This window comes from Hypomesus transpacificus, chromosome 11, assembly GCF_021917145.1.
Source record: "Hypomesus transpacificus isolate Combined female chromosome 11, fHypTra1, whole genome shotgun sequence".
Lineage (NCBI taxonomy): Eukaryota > Metazoa > Chordata > Actinopteri > Osmeriformes > Osmeridae > Hypomesus > Hypomesus transpacificus.
The window spans coordinates 6082881-6095988 of record NC_061070.1 but is presented as its reverse complement, the minus strand read 5'-3'; the positions used below and the strand labels follow the sequence as shown (position 1 = coordinate 6095988).

At 43.2% G+C, this 13108-nt stretch overlaps 1 protein-coding gene across 4 annotated transcripts in view; it reads left to right on the top strand.

The window, feature by feature from the left end:
* rps6ka2 (ribosomal protein S6 kinase, polypeptide 2) overlaps positions 1 to 13108 on the top strand; it is a 176113-nt gene that overhangs the window by 85624 nt on the left and 77381 nt on the right. The window lies entirely within an intron of this gene.

The window sequence follows — 13108 nt, the reverse complement described above, 5'->3', positions numbered from 1 at the left end:
TTTTTTGACATTATTTGAGCGCAAAATAGTTTAATTGAGCTTTATGTAAAATAAACAGATGTTTATCAAAAAACGTTGTCTAGTGATGCCATCACTCCGGCCCTGCTCCCATCCATCCTCGCTGACGCGAATCGTTAAGGTAGGGCCCCCCGGCCCAGCTATCGGTAGCCTATCTGAGAAAACTTTTTGGAAATGACGGGCTATGGACCGAACCAACTCTATTTGGGAGCGGAGAACTCCCTCACATGGTACAACCTTTGCTGAGGTGTCAGAATGCGGAACGTGTGTAGCCTACTTTAAGAGAAGATAATACAAACGTGACAAATGTCAACAACAAAAAATCCCAAAAGGCCCAAAAGTGAAGTGGCCCACGGGGAACTCTCCCGATTACCCACCCCGGCCCTGTTTACAACGTTAACAGTGATACTTGGTTGGCGTTGCCTTTTCAGCGTGAGATATACAAGGTGTGGCATGAGAGCGTGTGAAATGGTTGAAATGCATGTGTCTCACGGCCAATGTTGGCAGCCCTGTAATTTATTATCTCCCGGGTTGCAACAAAACTAGCAGCAGTAGTGGAGTTTGGAGTTGCAATCCACTTCTTAAATCTATCTTTGCGCTACTCTAATTTCTCCAGAAGTAATGCAATCTCACTTTTTCTCTCACTCCCAACTGGGTAATGGGCTGCCAACTGGGTACTCGGCTGCAAATGTAGCATGCCTTCCATGGAAATGTCTTTCCACGTTACTCTTTTTGTTATTTGACAACTTCTCATTACAAAGCAAACATGCAGGCAATCCTTCCGCATTGGCAATGAAAGCAAATTATTCGGTCCAAGAACTGTTCAATCCTCTGTTCTCCTCAGCTATATTTCTCTTTTTCCCTTTGGGATCCATGGCCCATGACACACCCGCCGGTTTGTTTGCAACAGCCACCTGTCTGGCACTGCGCCAAGCTGAAAGAAACGTGTGTCGCAGGCTATGACGTAAATCTTTGTTGACAGAACGAAGCAGACAGACGAAGCAGACAGAACAATATTAATTTAATTTCTGTTCAAAAAATATGTTAGAGCCACATGCGGCTCTAGAGCCGCAGGTTGCGGACCCCTGGTATAGATGATACTGAATCCCTGTACGAGTTCTATAGTAACAGTATCCCAAGTAGTAATACTGTAATTTCTCAAGGGACCCAGAAGATCCCTAAAACAGATTATTTTATTTTAAACACCTGTAGATGTTGGAACGAAGCTCACATTAAAAGCTATGATTGATAGTGGATCGATGGCATGCACTCTAACTGAGGCAGCTGAAGCACGCCTACGGCAAGCCATGCCTGATATGAAGAGTTATTCAGCTGAGAATATTGTCATTATAGGCTGCGGTGGTCATCAGGTCACTCCAAAAGCTATGTATGATCTAGATGTTAGTGTATGGATGCAGAATGGTCATTCCTGCGCTCGTCGTGGCCGGTCAGGCAGATGAGATCATATTGGGCAGTAACGCTATAAAAATCCTGATTAAGCTGTTAAAGGAGACAGATTGTTACTGGAGACTAGTGTCAGCACCTGATAATAATCAAAGTGATGAACAATGTCAGTTTATGTCGCTTCTTTCCAATTCACAGAGATGGAGAGGTGAAGCTGTACCAGATAGTGTAGGTGCTGTCAAGCTCAAACGGAGTGTGACTCTAGAACCAAGGAGTGAGCATCTAGTCTGGGGAAAGCTGCCATCATCTCTAGTCTCATCAGTGGGCAGCACGGTTATCGTTGAACCTACACAATCCAGATCCAAACCGAGACACATACTTTTTGGAAGAGTAATTACACCTCTGTGGGGAGATGGTTCTGTTCCTGTGAAAATGATCAACCCCACTGACAAAACTATTACCTTAAGGAGGAACTCAAAGATTGCTAATGTGTCTCCCTGCATAGCGGTAGAGGACTTACCGGAGGCTGACACTTTTCGGTCTAATGTGCAGTATGGGCAGCAATCTGACAGTTCATCTAGGACAAAGGAAGACATGGCAGCAGTCCTCAAGGATCTGGAGTTACAGGACATAGACTTGGAATCATGTGAGGTGTCACTGGCCTGGAAAGACAAACTGCTACGCATAATTGAGGGACACGAAACAATCTTTTCCAGACATGAAATAGATTGCGGCGATGCCAAGGACTTTGTACACAGAATCCATTTGGTCGACAACAAACCTTTCCGCCTACCTTATCGGCGAGTACCCCCCGGCCACTATGAGAAGCTGAGAACTGCTCTAAATGAAATGGAAGAGAGGGGCCTCATATGCACATCTATGAGCGAATATGCATCTCCACTTGTTCTGGTGTGGAAGAAAAATGGAGATCTTCGGATTTGCACTGACTTCAGGTGGCTTAATGCCAGAACAGTGAAGGATGCCCATCCCTTGCCACACCAGGCTGATGCGCTAGCTCAGGGGTGGCCAACCCTGGTCCTCGAGAGCCTCAGTCCTGCATGTTTCCCTGCTCCAGCACAGCTGATTCAAATGAATGGTCGTTATCCAAGCCTGAGAATGACCGTTTATTTGAATCAGGTGTGCTGGAGCAGGGAAACATCTAAAACATGCAGGACTGAGGCTCTCGAGGACCAGGGTTGGCCACCCCTGAGCTAGCTGCTCTGGGCGGGAATGCATTCTTCTCAACAATGGACCTTACATCAGGCTTCTATAATGTTCCTGTACACGAAGCAGACAAGAAATACACCGCATTCTCATCGCCCTTAGGACTGTACAACAGGTTACCCCAAGGCCTTTCCAACAGCCCAGCAACGTTCATGCGCATGATGATGTCTAAATTTGGGGATGAGAACTTCACAAGTCTACTTTGCTACTTGGACGACCTTATGGTCTTTGCACCAACTGAACAGTTAGCGCTTGAGCGTCTTCAAATGGTGTTCTCTCGGTTGTCTATACACAACCTGAAGTTAGCTCCAAAAAAGTGTCATTTCTTGAGAAGATCTGTAAGATTTCTTGGCCACGTGATCTGTGAGAATGGGGTACAGACAGACCCAGAGAAAGTTCGGAGTATCAACAATGTACAGGCAACAGATCTGATGGAGTCAAACCAAATTACACCATGTTCAAAGAAGATTCGTTCATTCTTGGGAATGGTCCTGTACTATGGGCATTTTATAAAGAACTGTTCAGTTAAAGCCGCTGTTCAAGCTTACAGCCGGGCCAACCAAGCAACGTGTGGCACAGAGAGGACGCGGATCAAGAAAAAAGGCAGTATGTGTCAAGCTGACCCCTTCGGATTGGACAAAGGAATGTCAGGAAGCATTTGAACTGCCAAAACACGATCTAGTGACAAGTGTGACCCTGGCCCACCCTGATTTCAGTGAGCCGTCTATCCTTGCTGTTGATACTTCATTCGATGGAATCGGGGCTGTGCTTTCACAGATCTCAAAAGGTGAGAAGACGGCCAGGCCTGTTGCATTTGCTAGTAAAACACTCTCCCATTCCCAGATGAACTATCCGGCACACAGACTTGAATTCCTTGCGTTGAAGTGGGCAGTCTGCGACAAGTTTAGCCATTGGCTAAGGGGACGTCACTTCACAGCCTGGCCGGCCAATAACCCACTGACGTACATATTGACGAAGCCCAGACTTGATGCGTGTGAACAGCGCTGGGTGGCCAAGCTTGCTTCGTACAGTTTTGACCTCAAATATGTTCCCGGCCGTAGAAATGTGGTAGCTGACGCTTTGAGCAGGGAGCCGTTCGTCCAGTCATGTATCAGTCACCGACTCGTGACAGAGCCCTACTTATCTCTCCTGGATCGAGTAAACGGAGTTGTCAATACAACTGTACAAGATGCTTTCAGAGCCAGCAACAATTACACAGCAGTGACGAGCTCGCCTGGTGGGAGTTCACCTGGAGAGATTATTGTGACCGCCTCTTTGCCTAGGACAGGTGGTTCCATTTCTGCTGATGAAGTTTCTGCCGTATTAGATGCACAATGCTCAGGTGGGCTGAGTGAAGTATTGGGTATAGGTGCATCTGTCCTTCAGCTTCCACAAGGAGACCAACCCACAGCCCTTCCCCAGAGTGAACTTCTGAGCCTTCAAGAGCAAGATAAACTCTGTGCAGAGTTTTATACTATGTCCGGAAACGTCATAGACCTACTAGACATGAACGTGCGTCTGAGCCTCGCGACGTGATCAGATTGCTGAAGCACCTGAACAAGCTCACCATCCGTGATGGGATATTGTACAGAGAACGGAGGGCGCAGAATATGAACAAGAATCTCCTCCAGTATGTCGTACCCGACTCCATGAAACAGCAAGTACTTGTTGGCCTCCATGATTCATCAGGCCACCAAGGGCGTTCCACAAACAATATCACTAGCAAGACAGCGATTCTTTTGGACAGGAATGGAGCGGGACATCGATAACCATGTCAAGAACTGCCGTCGATGCATCGTGGGGAAGACCCCTGAACCGCATGCTCGTGCTCCACTAGCAAACATCCTCACTTCAGAGCCGATGGAACTAGTTTCCATCGACTTTTGGACAGCGGAACAGGGCGACAACAAGTCCATTGATGTCCTAGTCATGACCGATCATTTCTCGAAAATGGCCCATGCGTTCCCTTGCAAAAAACAGTCTGCAAAGCAAGTTGCCCGTCGGCTGTGGAACGACTTCTTCTGCATTTATGGGTTCCCGAAGCGTGACCAAGGGGCTAATTTTGAGAGCAGATTGATTAAAGAACTTCTGGAAATGGCTGGAGTAAAAAAGTCACATACTACACCATACCATCCGATGGGGAATGGGATCACAGAACACATTGACTGACGTCCAATGGTGCTCTATGTAATTCATGTTGTCTACCTGATTGTTCTGTATGCTTATATTTAGGGTTCCTCCGGTAGGAGGGAACCTATTGTTTTTGTTAGTAATCTTATTATTTTTCTTCTCCGTTAAATGGCTCAAAAAGTCCTGGACCCGATTTTTTTTTATTTGGCCCAATGATACAACAGGTCCCTCACTACTCCCAGACCGCTAATGGCCCATGTGTTGCCCATAGGTGGCGCTATAAAACATGCCCAAAGTCATGTGATTTCCCCAGCGCCCCATTATTCCAAAATGCCTGAAAATTGGTATACATGCCTTATATCTCATGGGGAACAAAAAAGCCTCAAGAACCGATAAGGTCCGCCATGATAGATTTTGCTATACTGTCCAAATTTGGTAAAACCTTAAAAACCCTTCTCCTCATGAACCATAGACCCAATCGACTTAGAATGTGTTACAGATGTGTAGAATACATGTGTTTACATAGGGTGACATGGAATAAGAAATGCAATACAAAATGGCTGAAAGGGGTGTATTTACGTAAATGTCCACATTGCCTCAATATCTTTGTGTCAATAAATCTAATATAATCTTGACTCATGGTTTTTCAAACCTAATAGGGTTCAAGACGACATCTCTCTGAAGTACCATAAACAATTTCACCTTGGTATGTGTATACAGTGCCCTCCAAAAGTATTGGAACAGTGAGGCGAATTCCTTTATTTTTGCTGTAGACTGAAAACATTTGGGCTTGACATCAAATAATGAACGTGAGACCAGAGATCAACGTTTCAGCTTTTATTTCCAGGTATTTACATCAGGATCTGATGCACAACTAAGAAAATATCACATTTTGTTTGAATCCACCCATTTGTCATGTGATCAAAAGTATTGGAACAGATATACTTAAAACATATTTAAGTGAATAAGACTTAATATTTAGTTGCAAATCCTTTGCTTTCAATAACTGCAGCAAGTCTGTGACCCATTGACGTCACCAAACTTTTGCATTCTTCCTTTTTGATGCTTTCCCAGGCTTTCACTGCAGCCTCTTTCAGTTGTTGTTTGTTTTGTGGGGTTCCTCCCTTCAGTCTCCTCTTAAGCAGGTAAAATGCATGCTCTATAGGGTTTAAGTCTGGAGATTGACTTGGCCAGTCTAATACCTTCCATTTCTTGCCCCTGATGAACTCCTTTGTTGTTTTGGCAGTGTGTTTTGGGTCGTTATCTTGCTGCATGATGAAGGCTCTGCCAATCAGTTTGGTTGCATCTTTCCTTAAATTGGCAGACAAAATGTTTCTGTAGACTTCCGAGTTCATTTTGCTGCTGCCATCATGTGTTACATCCTCAATGAAGATTAATGAGCCCGTCCCAGAAGAAGCCATGCAAGCCCAAGCCATGACATTACCTCCACCGTGTTTCACAGATGAGCTTGTGTGTTTGGGATCATGAGCAGTTCCTTTCTTTCTCCAAACTTTAGCCTTTCCATCACTTTGGTAAAAGTTAATCTTTGTCTCATCAGTCCATAAAACTTTGTCCCAGAATTTTTGAGGTTCATCTCTGTACTTTTTGGCAAATTCCAGCCTGGCCTTCCTATTCTTCTTGCTAATGAGTGGTTTGCATCTTCTGGTGTAGCCCTTGTACTTTTGTTCATGAAGTCTTCTGCGAACAGTAGATAGTGATACCTTCACTCCTGCCATCTGGAGGTTGTTGCTGATCTCACTAACAGTTGTTTTAGGGTCTTTCTTTACAGCTCTCACAATGTTTCTGTCATCAACTGCTGATGTTTTCCTTGGTCTACCTGTTCGACGTCTGTTACTTAGTACACCAGTAGTTTTCTTCTTCTTCAGGACATTCCAAATGGTTGTACTGGCTATGGCCAATGTTTCTGCAATGGCTCTGATTGATTTTCCATCTTCTCTAAGACTCACAATTGCTTGTTTTTCACCCAAAGACAGCGCTCTGGTTTTCATGTTGTTTTCACCTCTGAATACAGTCTGCATAGACAAAACCTATCTTACCCAATCTGAACCTGAGTGTAGACATTCAGTGGTATTTATTGATTGAATAATGTATGTAATAGGACACACCTGGGCAACAAAACACACCTGTCAGTCACATGTTCCAATACTTTTGCTCACGTGACAAATGGGTGGGTTCGAACAAAAAGGTGATATTTTCTAATTTGTGCATCAGATCCTGATGTAAATACCTGGAAATAAAAGCTGAAACGTTGATCTCTGGTTTCACATTCATCGTTTGATGTCAAGCCCAAATGTTTTCAGTCTACAGCAAAAATAAAGGAATTGGCCTCACTGTTCCAATACTTTTGGAGGGCACTGTATATGATTGAATTCAATTGAATTGCTCCACAGCACGCGCTCCAAATTCTCACAGGCTCATCCTGCTCCTTGACACTAGGGTGACCACATGTGTCGCACAGCATTTTCACCCCTTGTCCCGCAGGTTGCATATTGAATATGCTGTGCGATACAGCGCAAAGAAGGACAGGTGGTCAACCTACTTGACACACGTGCGAGCTTGGCGAGACGCACACACATCCTTTCTGTAATGGTGTGCTGACCAAGCCCCCACCCTTGGTCTTTAGCTCCTGTTTCATTTAGCTTCCAATCGCAGCTCGCCATTACGAATATAAATTATTTTTCGGCGGCCATTGTTGTTTTCAACTGGAATTGCCTGATAGCCGTGTTGGAGGCAGCCACGTTGGGTAAGTCCTATTTTTACACATTTTAAGCTAGAATCAATGATTGGGTTTGTGAAAGTACACTACTGTTGAATTATGGTGAAGGTTTGAGCACTTTGAGACCTTTAGATCGTGAGTTTGAAGTGACGGAAAACCGAACTCGAAAAGTACCTAGCTTTTCCCTCTGTGTAATTAGTGAATCATGTAGCATCTCGGCGAATTCATCAAAAAGGTAGAGGAGGGCAGCTTTTAGGAGAACAAGCGATTCCCCACAGACCTGTCGGTTCAGAATTTTTGATTTGGCTCGTGAGAATCTTTGTAATAAGCCTATGCGCCTGGGAGACCGCATAGGCTTAGCCATGTTTTGGTCGCGTCATGTTCATAAGTTCACCATTTTACAGTTTGGTCGACACCAAAAATGGCGAGGAGAGCAGCCTTCAGGAGATGTGGGAATTGTGCTTTTAGCCAGATGCTCCGATAATTTTTGTGATTTGTGGAAAGTGAGACTGCATCCCGGGGGTACATTGTTTTGACTTGGCCTTAGAGAGACAGACTCGGCTCGCTCACTGGCCGTGTGTAAACAATATTGTCTTTCACTCAATTTTACTCCTAAAACGTCAGGGAGGGCTGCTTTTTGTAGACAAGAGTCTACTGAAGATAGCCAGTATATAGGATCTTTCAAAACAAGCCTATTTAATTTGTCATTTTCCTGAGAAAGCAACCTACGTTAGCCAGGCTAGTTTCACTCGGTCAGCCTATTTAAAGGTCTCTGACAGTCAGAATCACTGTTTACAGGCAAAGGTCGAGCTGGTCTTTGGTCAGATGTGTATATTGACCAGTTTAGAGCTAAATGCTGTTGCCAGAGCCTGGAATCAAGCCAAATGTTTGGAGTGACTTTGCATGGCCGGGTCTCCATCAGTTCAACACATTTGGATTCAAGTTCAAGTAATGCCACTGCATTTCACAGTCAAAACTGTAGTTTATGTCAAGTGTAGATGTAAAAAGCTTCATTTTTGACAACTGACATGGATCCTTTCTTCACTTTTACAGGTCTGGAGGGTCATGCAGAGGCCTGCTCAACAGAGGATGCTGAGAAAAAAACTGATCCCTTGCTGGACTACCCCCCTCTAGCAGGACAGAATCTGAATCAGGACAGCTTCTCTTCAGCCCTGACCCCAGGACAGCTTCACCAGCTGGCCTGCCCTGACTGCCCGCCTGCAGGCCCTGCTTGCCCCTGCCTGCAGGCCCTGCTTGCCCCTGCCTGCAGGCCCTGCTTGCCCCTGCCTGCAGGCCCTGCTTGCCCCTGCCTGCAGGCCCTGCTTGCCCCTGCCTGCAGGCCCTGCTTGCCCCTCCAGAGAGGCACCCCACAGACATTTTTGAGGACATTGATGAAAAAGGACAAACCAGCATTTTTTACTTTGATGAAAGTTATAATGTTTAATCCTTTCCATGTCCCAGCATGCTAAGCTGCTGACTTTTAGTGTCTTAAATAATTAAACCAGTTCAAGTTATAGACTTTTGACCTGAATCCAATGATTAGTCATCTGAATAAAAACCACTCAAAAGAAGTACTGCTTCTTGGATGATTTGTCACATCAGTACATCTCACACATTTGCCTTTGTTTCCATGGGATTCATGGAATTGCTAGTTTCTGCTCCACCATTGTGTGATAAAAAATATAATTTAGGACAGCAATCACTTTTTTGTGTTATCCTTTCGCATTACACACATTTAGTCAATGTTCTTAAACTCAACCGATTGTTGTCATTTTACCATACTGTTCATATTGAACAGACATCAGTGTTTGGGAAGATTACTGTATATTTCCACTTTTGATTTGTATTTCCATCGTAAATTTGGTCTTTAATTTCAATTGGAAGTGGTATTTCAGTTGTTGCGTTCGTTCAGTTAGATGTTTGTAATATTATTGTTTGTTAGTTAAAATAATATTGTTGGTCACCCTGAGAGTGCATGTTGTGTGGTTTAATGGGAAATGAGAGTCGGCTGTTGTACATCAATGTCCGCAAGGAGTAGATCGTGGGCTCTGCCATAAACCTTTTGCTGTGGTTCTGGAAAGCGGTCTTCAAGCCATTTTTGAGAAATTCTGGAAAAAGTGTTGTGACCTATGTGTTTTGACTGTAAGAGGCCATTTTTGGTCGTCATCTAAACCTCATGCGTCCGCTACAGCATTTCTGCTTTGGCGTGACTTGCGCTGGGAGGGAGGTAAACGGCATGGATTGGGACAGTGTGCGGGCAGGTGTATTTTTATATAGGATGAAATGGAATGAGAAATGTAATACAAAATGTCTGAAATGGGTGTATTTATTTAAATGTCCACATTGCCTCAATATATTTGTGTCAATAGATCAAATATCATTTTGACTGATAGTTTTCAAACCTTATTGGGTTCAAGATGACATCACTCTGAAGTTCCATCAACAATTTCACCTTGGTATGTCAAAATATGATTGAATTTGAGTAGTTTAAACTTTGGCTGAATCTAACAACTCTTACCACAGAAACAGTTTACTTTTTTATGCAGTAACTGAACATGACAATATTCAACACTGAGAATAACTCAATGGACAGGGACAGCCACAGTCTTTTAGCCTGTCTTAAATTGGAATATCTGTTTAGTTAAACAGGATGACATCATTATGAAATACCATGCGCAATTTCGCGCAATTTCACGCAATTCCACTTTGAAATGTCTACCGCTTCTTAACCTTTGTCCCAAAGCTGACCAAAGCTAATACTTTGCCCTTTCTACTCTTACATTCTCAACAGTTGGTGTGTAGCAGAGAGGATAGAAAGGCTGCCTTGTAACCTTATGCTAATTAGTTCAAATCCCCATTCAGCCTATTGTAGTTGGCCCAACATGAAGTAGTTTTGCTCTCTTGTTGTCCAACTCTTGACCTTCTACAATGTACATTTTTATAATATTTTGCCATTTTGCGGAGGAACCCGCATTGCTTCTTGCAGCTACATTTATGTATATATTTTTATTTGTTTTTGTTGTTAGTTTTTTTTTGTGCTTCCCAAATTTTGCAGAATTTAAGGGGGGTGTATGTAACGATGTGAATATGTAGTTAAATTACTGCATAATGTTGGGAGTTCACGCCATCTACTGGCCTTTTATTGTAATTACCGGAGTAATGCAGCCGGCAGCAAAACTGTGGAAATCTGGGACTATTACCACAGAATTGGGGAGAATGGCTGTTTATAAATCCGAAGAACGCTGAGAAGGCAAGTACATTCTTTTGAAGAACGTTCTGGCAAGCCTCCTTGCGAGAATGGTCTTGCAAGGACGGAGAATGAATTGAGATGGTTAGGGTTTTCCTGGACTAGCAGCATTATGATAACACTGACTAACTACAAAAACTAGATGGTCTAAAAAATGGTCCGTCTACCTGTAATTTTACGTTTTCTGTAGCCCTTGCTAACTTACAGTACCTGTTAACTAGTGTCTGCACTGCACTGAGATGCTACTAGCTAGGTTATCGACAAGTCGGAGCAAATTTACAAATGAGCCGTTTCATCAATAAAATAAGAACATTTTCAGCGACTGAACTGCCTATTTCTCATCACATTTTAATTCAGATGCTAATTTACACGTACCATTTAGCTGAAATATGAAAAGTAAAAAATTACAGTTGTGAGGTTTGTCCGCCTCGCTTGACATCTTGCAATGACTTCTGGGAAATCAGAAGTGTTCTCGCTGGTCAAGTCACCATCCGATGCATCCTCGATAAAAGGGGCGGATCAGGAACATTTCCGGGTATTTTTGGCGTTCTTGGTGACTTGTGTTCTTTGGATTGGAACCGTACTTGGGCAATAAAAGATGACGTCAAACGAGTTCGCAAGAACACAAGAACGGAAAAAAACGTGGATTGATAAACAGCCCATTTCTCAGTGAAACCCCGACACGTGCATTATTCCGTAGCAGGTAATTCACTGTTATCCTTTTTTTGAGAGTTTGTATTGTGTAATAAAAACCATTATACGATCACAGGGAGTGAAACCCCGACACGTGCATTATTCCGTTGCAGAAATAAACTGTTTATCATCCCTAACTGCGTGTGACAGGTGGTTGAGGACGGAAAACAGCGGTCACACTTGCATGCTTGCCTGTGTGCTTGCTTGTCTGGGCACCGTTGCCACAGAGACCGATTTGAGCAACGTAGCTGCTGGTGCGTAGACATTAGGCGCGTTCGACATGGGCTGATTTCATGCAGCGCCGCAGCCGGCTGCAGGCGGCTGCCTTGAATCTGAGAATGCCATTGGCTGCTTCAAGTCAGCCGGGCTGCAGGCGGCTGCAGACGACGCCGGCGCTGCATGAAGTCGAACGCACCTATTGTCAACCCAGTATCACATGATGCTAGGTTGGCGTAGAAGGAGGGAAGCGGGAAAATGGATGAGACCGAGAAAGGAGGGTTCAGCCATAATTTTAACTTTGATGTTCGAAAGGACAAAAATATTACAGTAAATTGCACTCTGTCCAGGCGAGAAGTGTCATTCAACTGCTGTAAACTCAATGAGATTTCAAAGTGAGGCATATTTCTTTGGTCAAATAGTGTGGACAGGCTTAATATTCGTTCAAGTGAATGGCTGAGTTTTATATGCCATTTTGTTTTACACGTTTACACTTACAATACACTATGTGGAAAGGCTAAGAGATGCCCTTTATTGAAAATTTTAAAATAAAGTGATGAAAGGGCCTTTATGTTTGTCCATGTAACTTTGTGGTAAATTTTGACATTTGCTTGAAAAATACTAGCAAAGTAACCAGTAGTGAAGTTACTTTTCAAATGCAGTAACTAGTAAACTAATCTAGTTACAATTTTCAGAAGTAACTAGTAACTTTTTATGAGTAACTACCCCAACACTGTCGGCACTACTGTACCCTTACTTAAATCAAAAGTCTTTCAATAGGTGAAACTATCTGACTAGTGACTACTAACCTGAACTCCATTGCCACAGCCTAAACTTTGTCAATCTGTTCATGAAATTATTCATTTCAGCCTACACCGTACAACGGAAGAAACATTAAATCGAATTAAACCAACGCAATCGCTACCAAGGCGAACACAGTCTAGTAGTAGTACAATTTACTGGGGCAGCTTTTCCACACAGGGCTATATCGCATTTTGCCTTGTTACTTACTGACAATGATCGCTACCACTGACATTTTTATGAATGAGATATTTTCCTCTAAATAAATCACGAGAAGGGAAAAATTTACAATGACATTTAAGTCATAGAGATTAAGTCCATTTTTACACTGGTCTGCCAAATGTATTCGTTTTGATTCAACTATGAGATTGCTGATCACCATTCCCTCTTGCAGGGGAAATGAGAAGACAACTATTTCATTCTACTCTTCACTCTTAGTATTTTGAGTTGTAAATGAGCAGAAAAAAATATGCTTTTAAATCTATGTTATCTTTATAAATAATGAGTAGGCTATGCATTTTTATATAAAATATACAGAAATATCAGTCGTAAAATGTCATTTAAATACAGACCCCTGCAACCAACGCAAGCAAGCACACCCTACAATTTTCCCAGAAATGCACCTGGTGCATAATTTT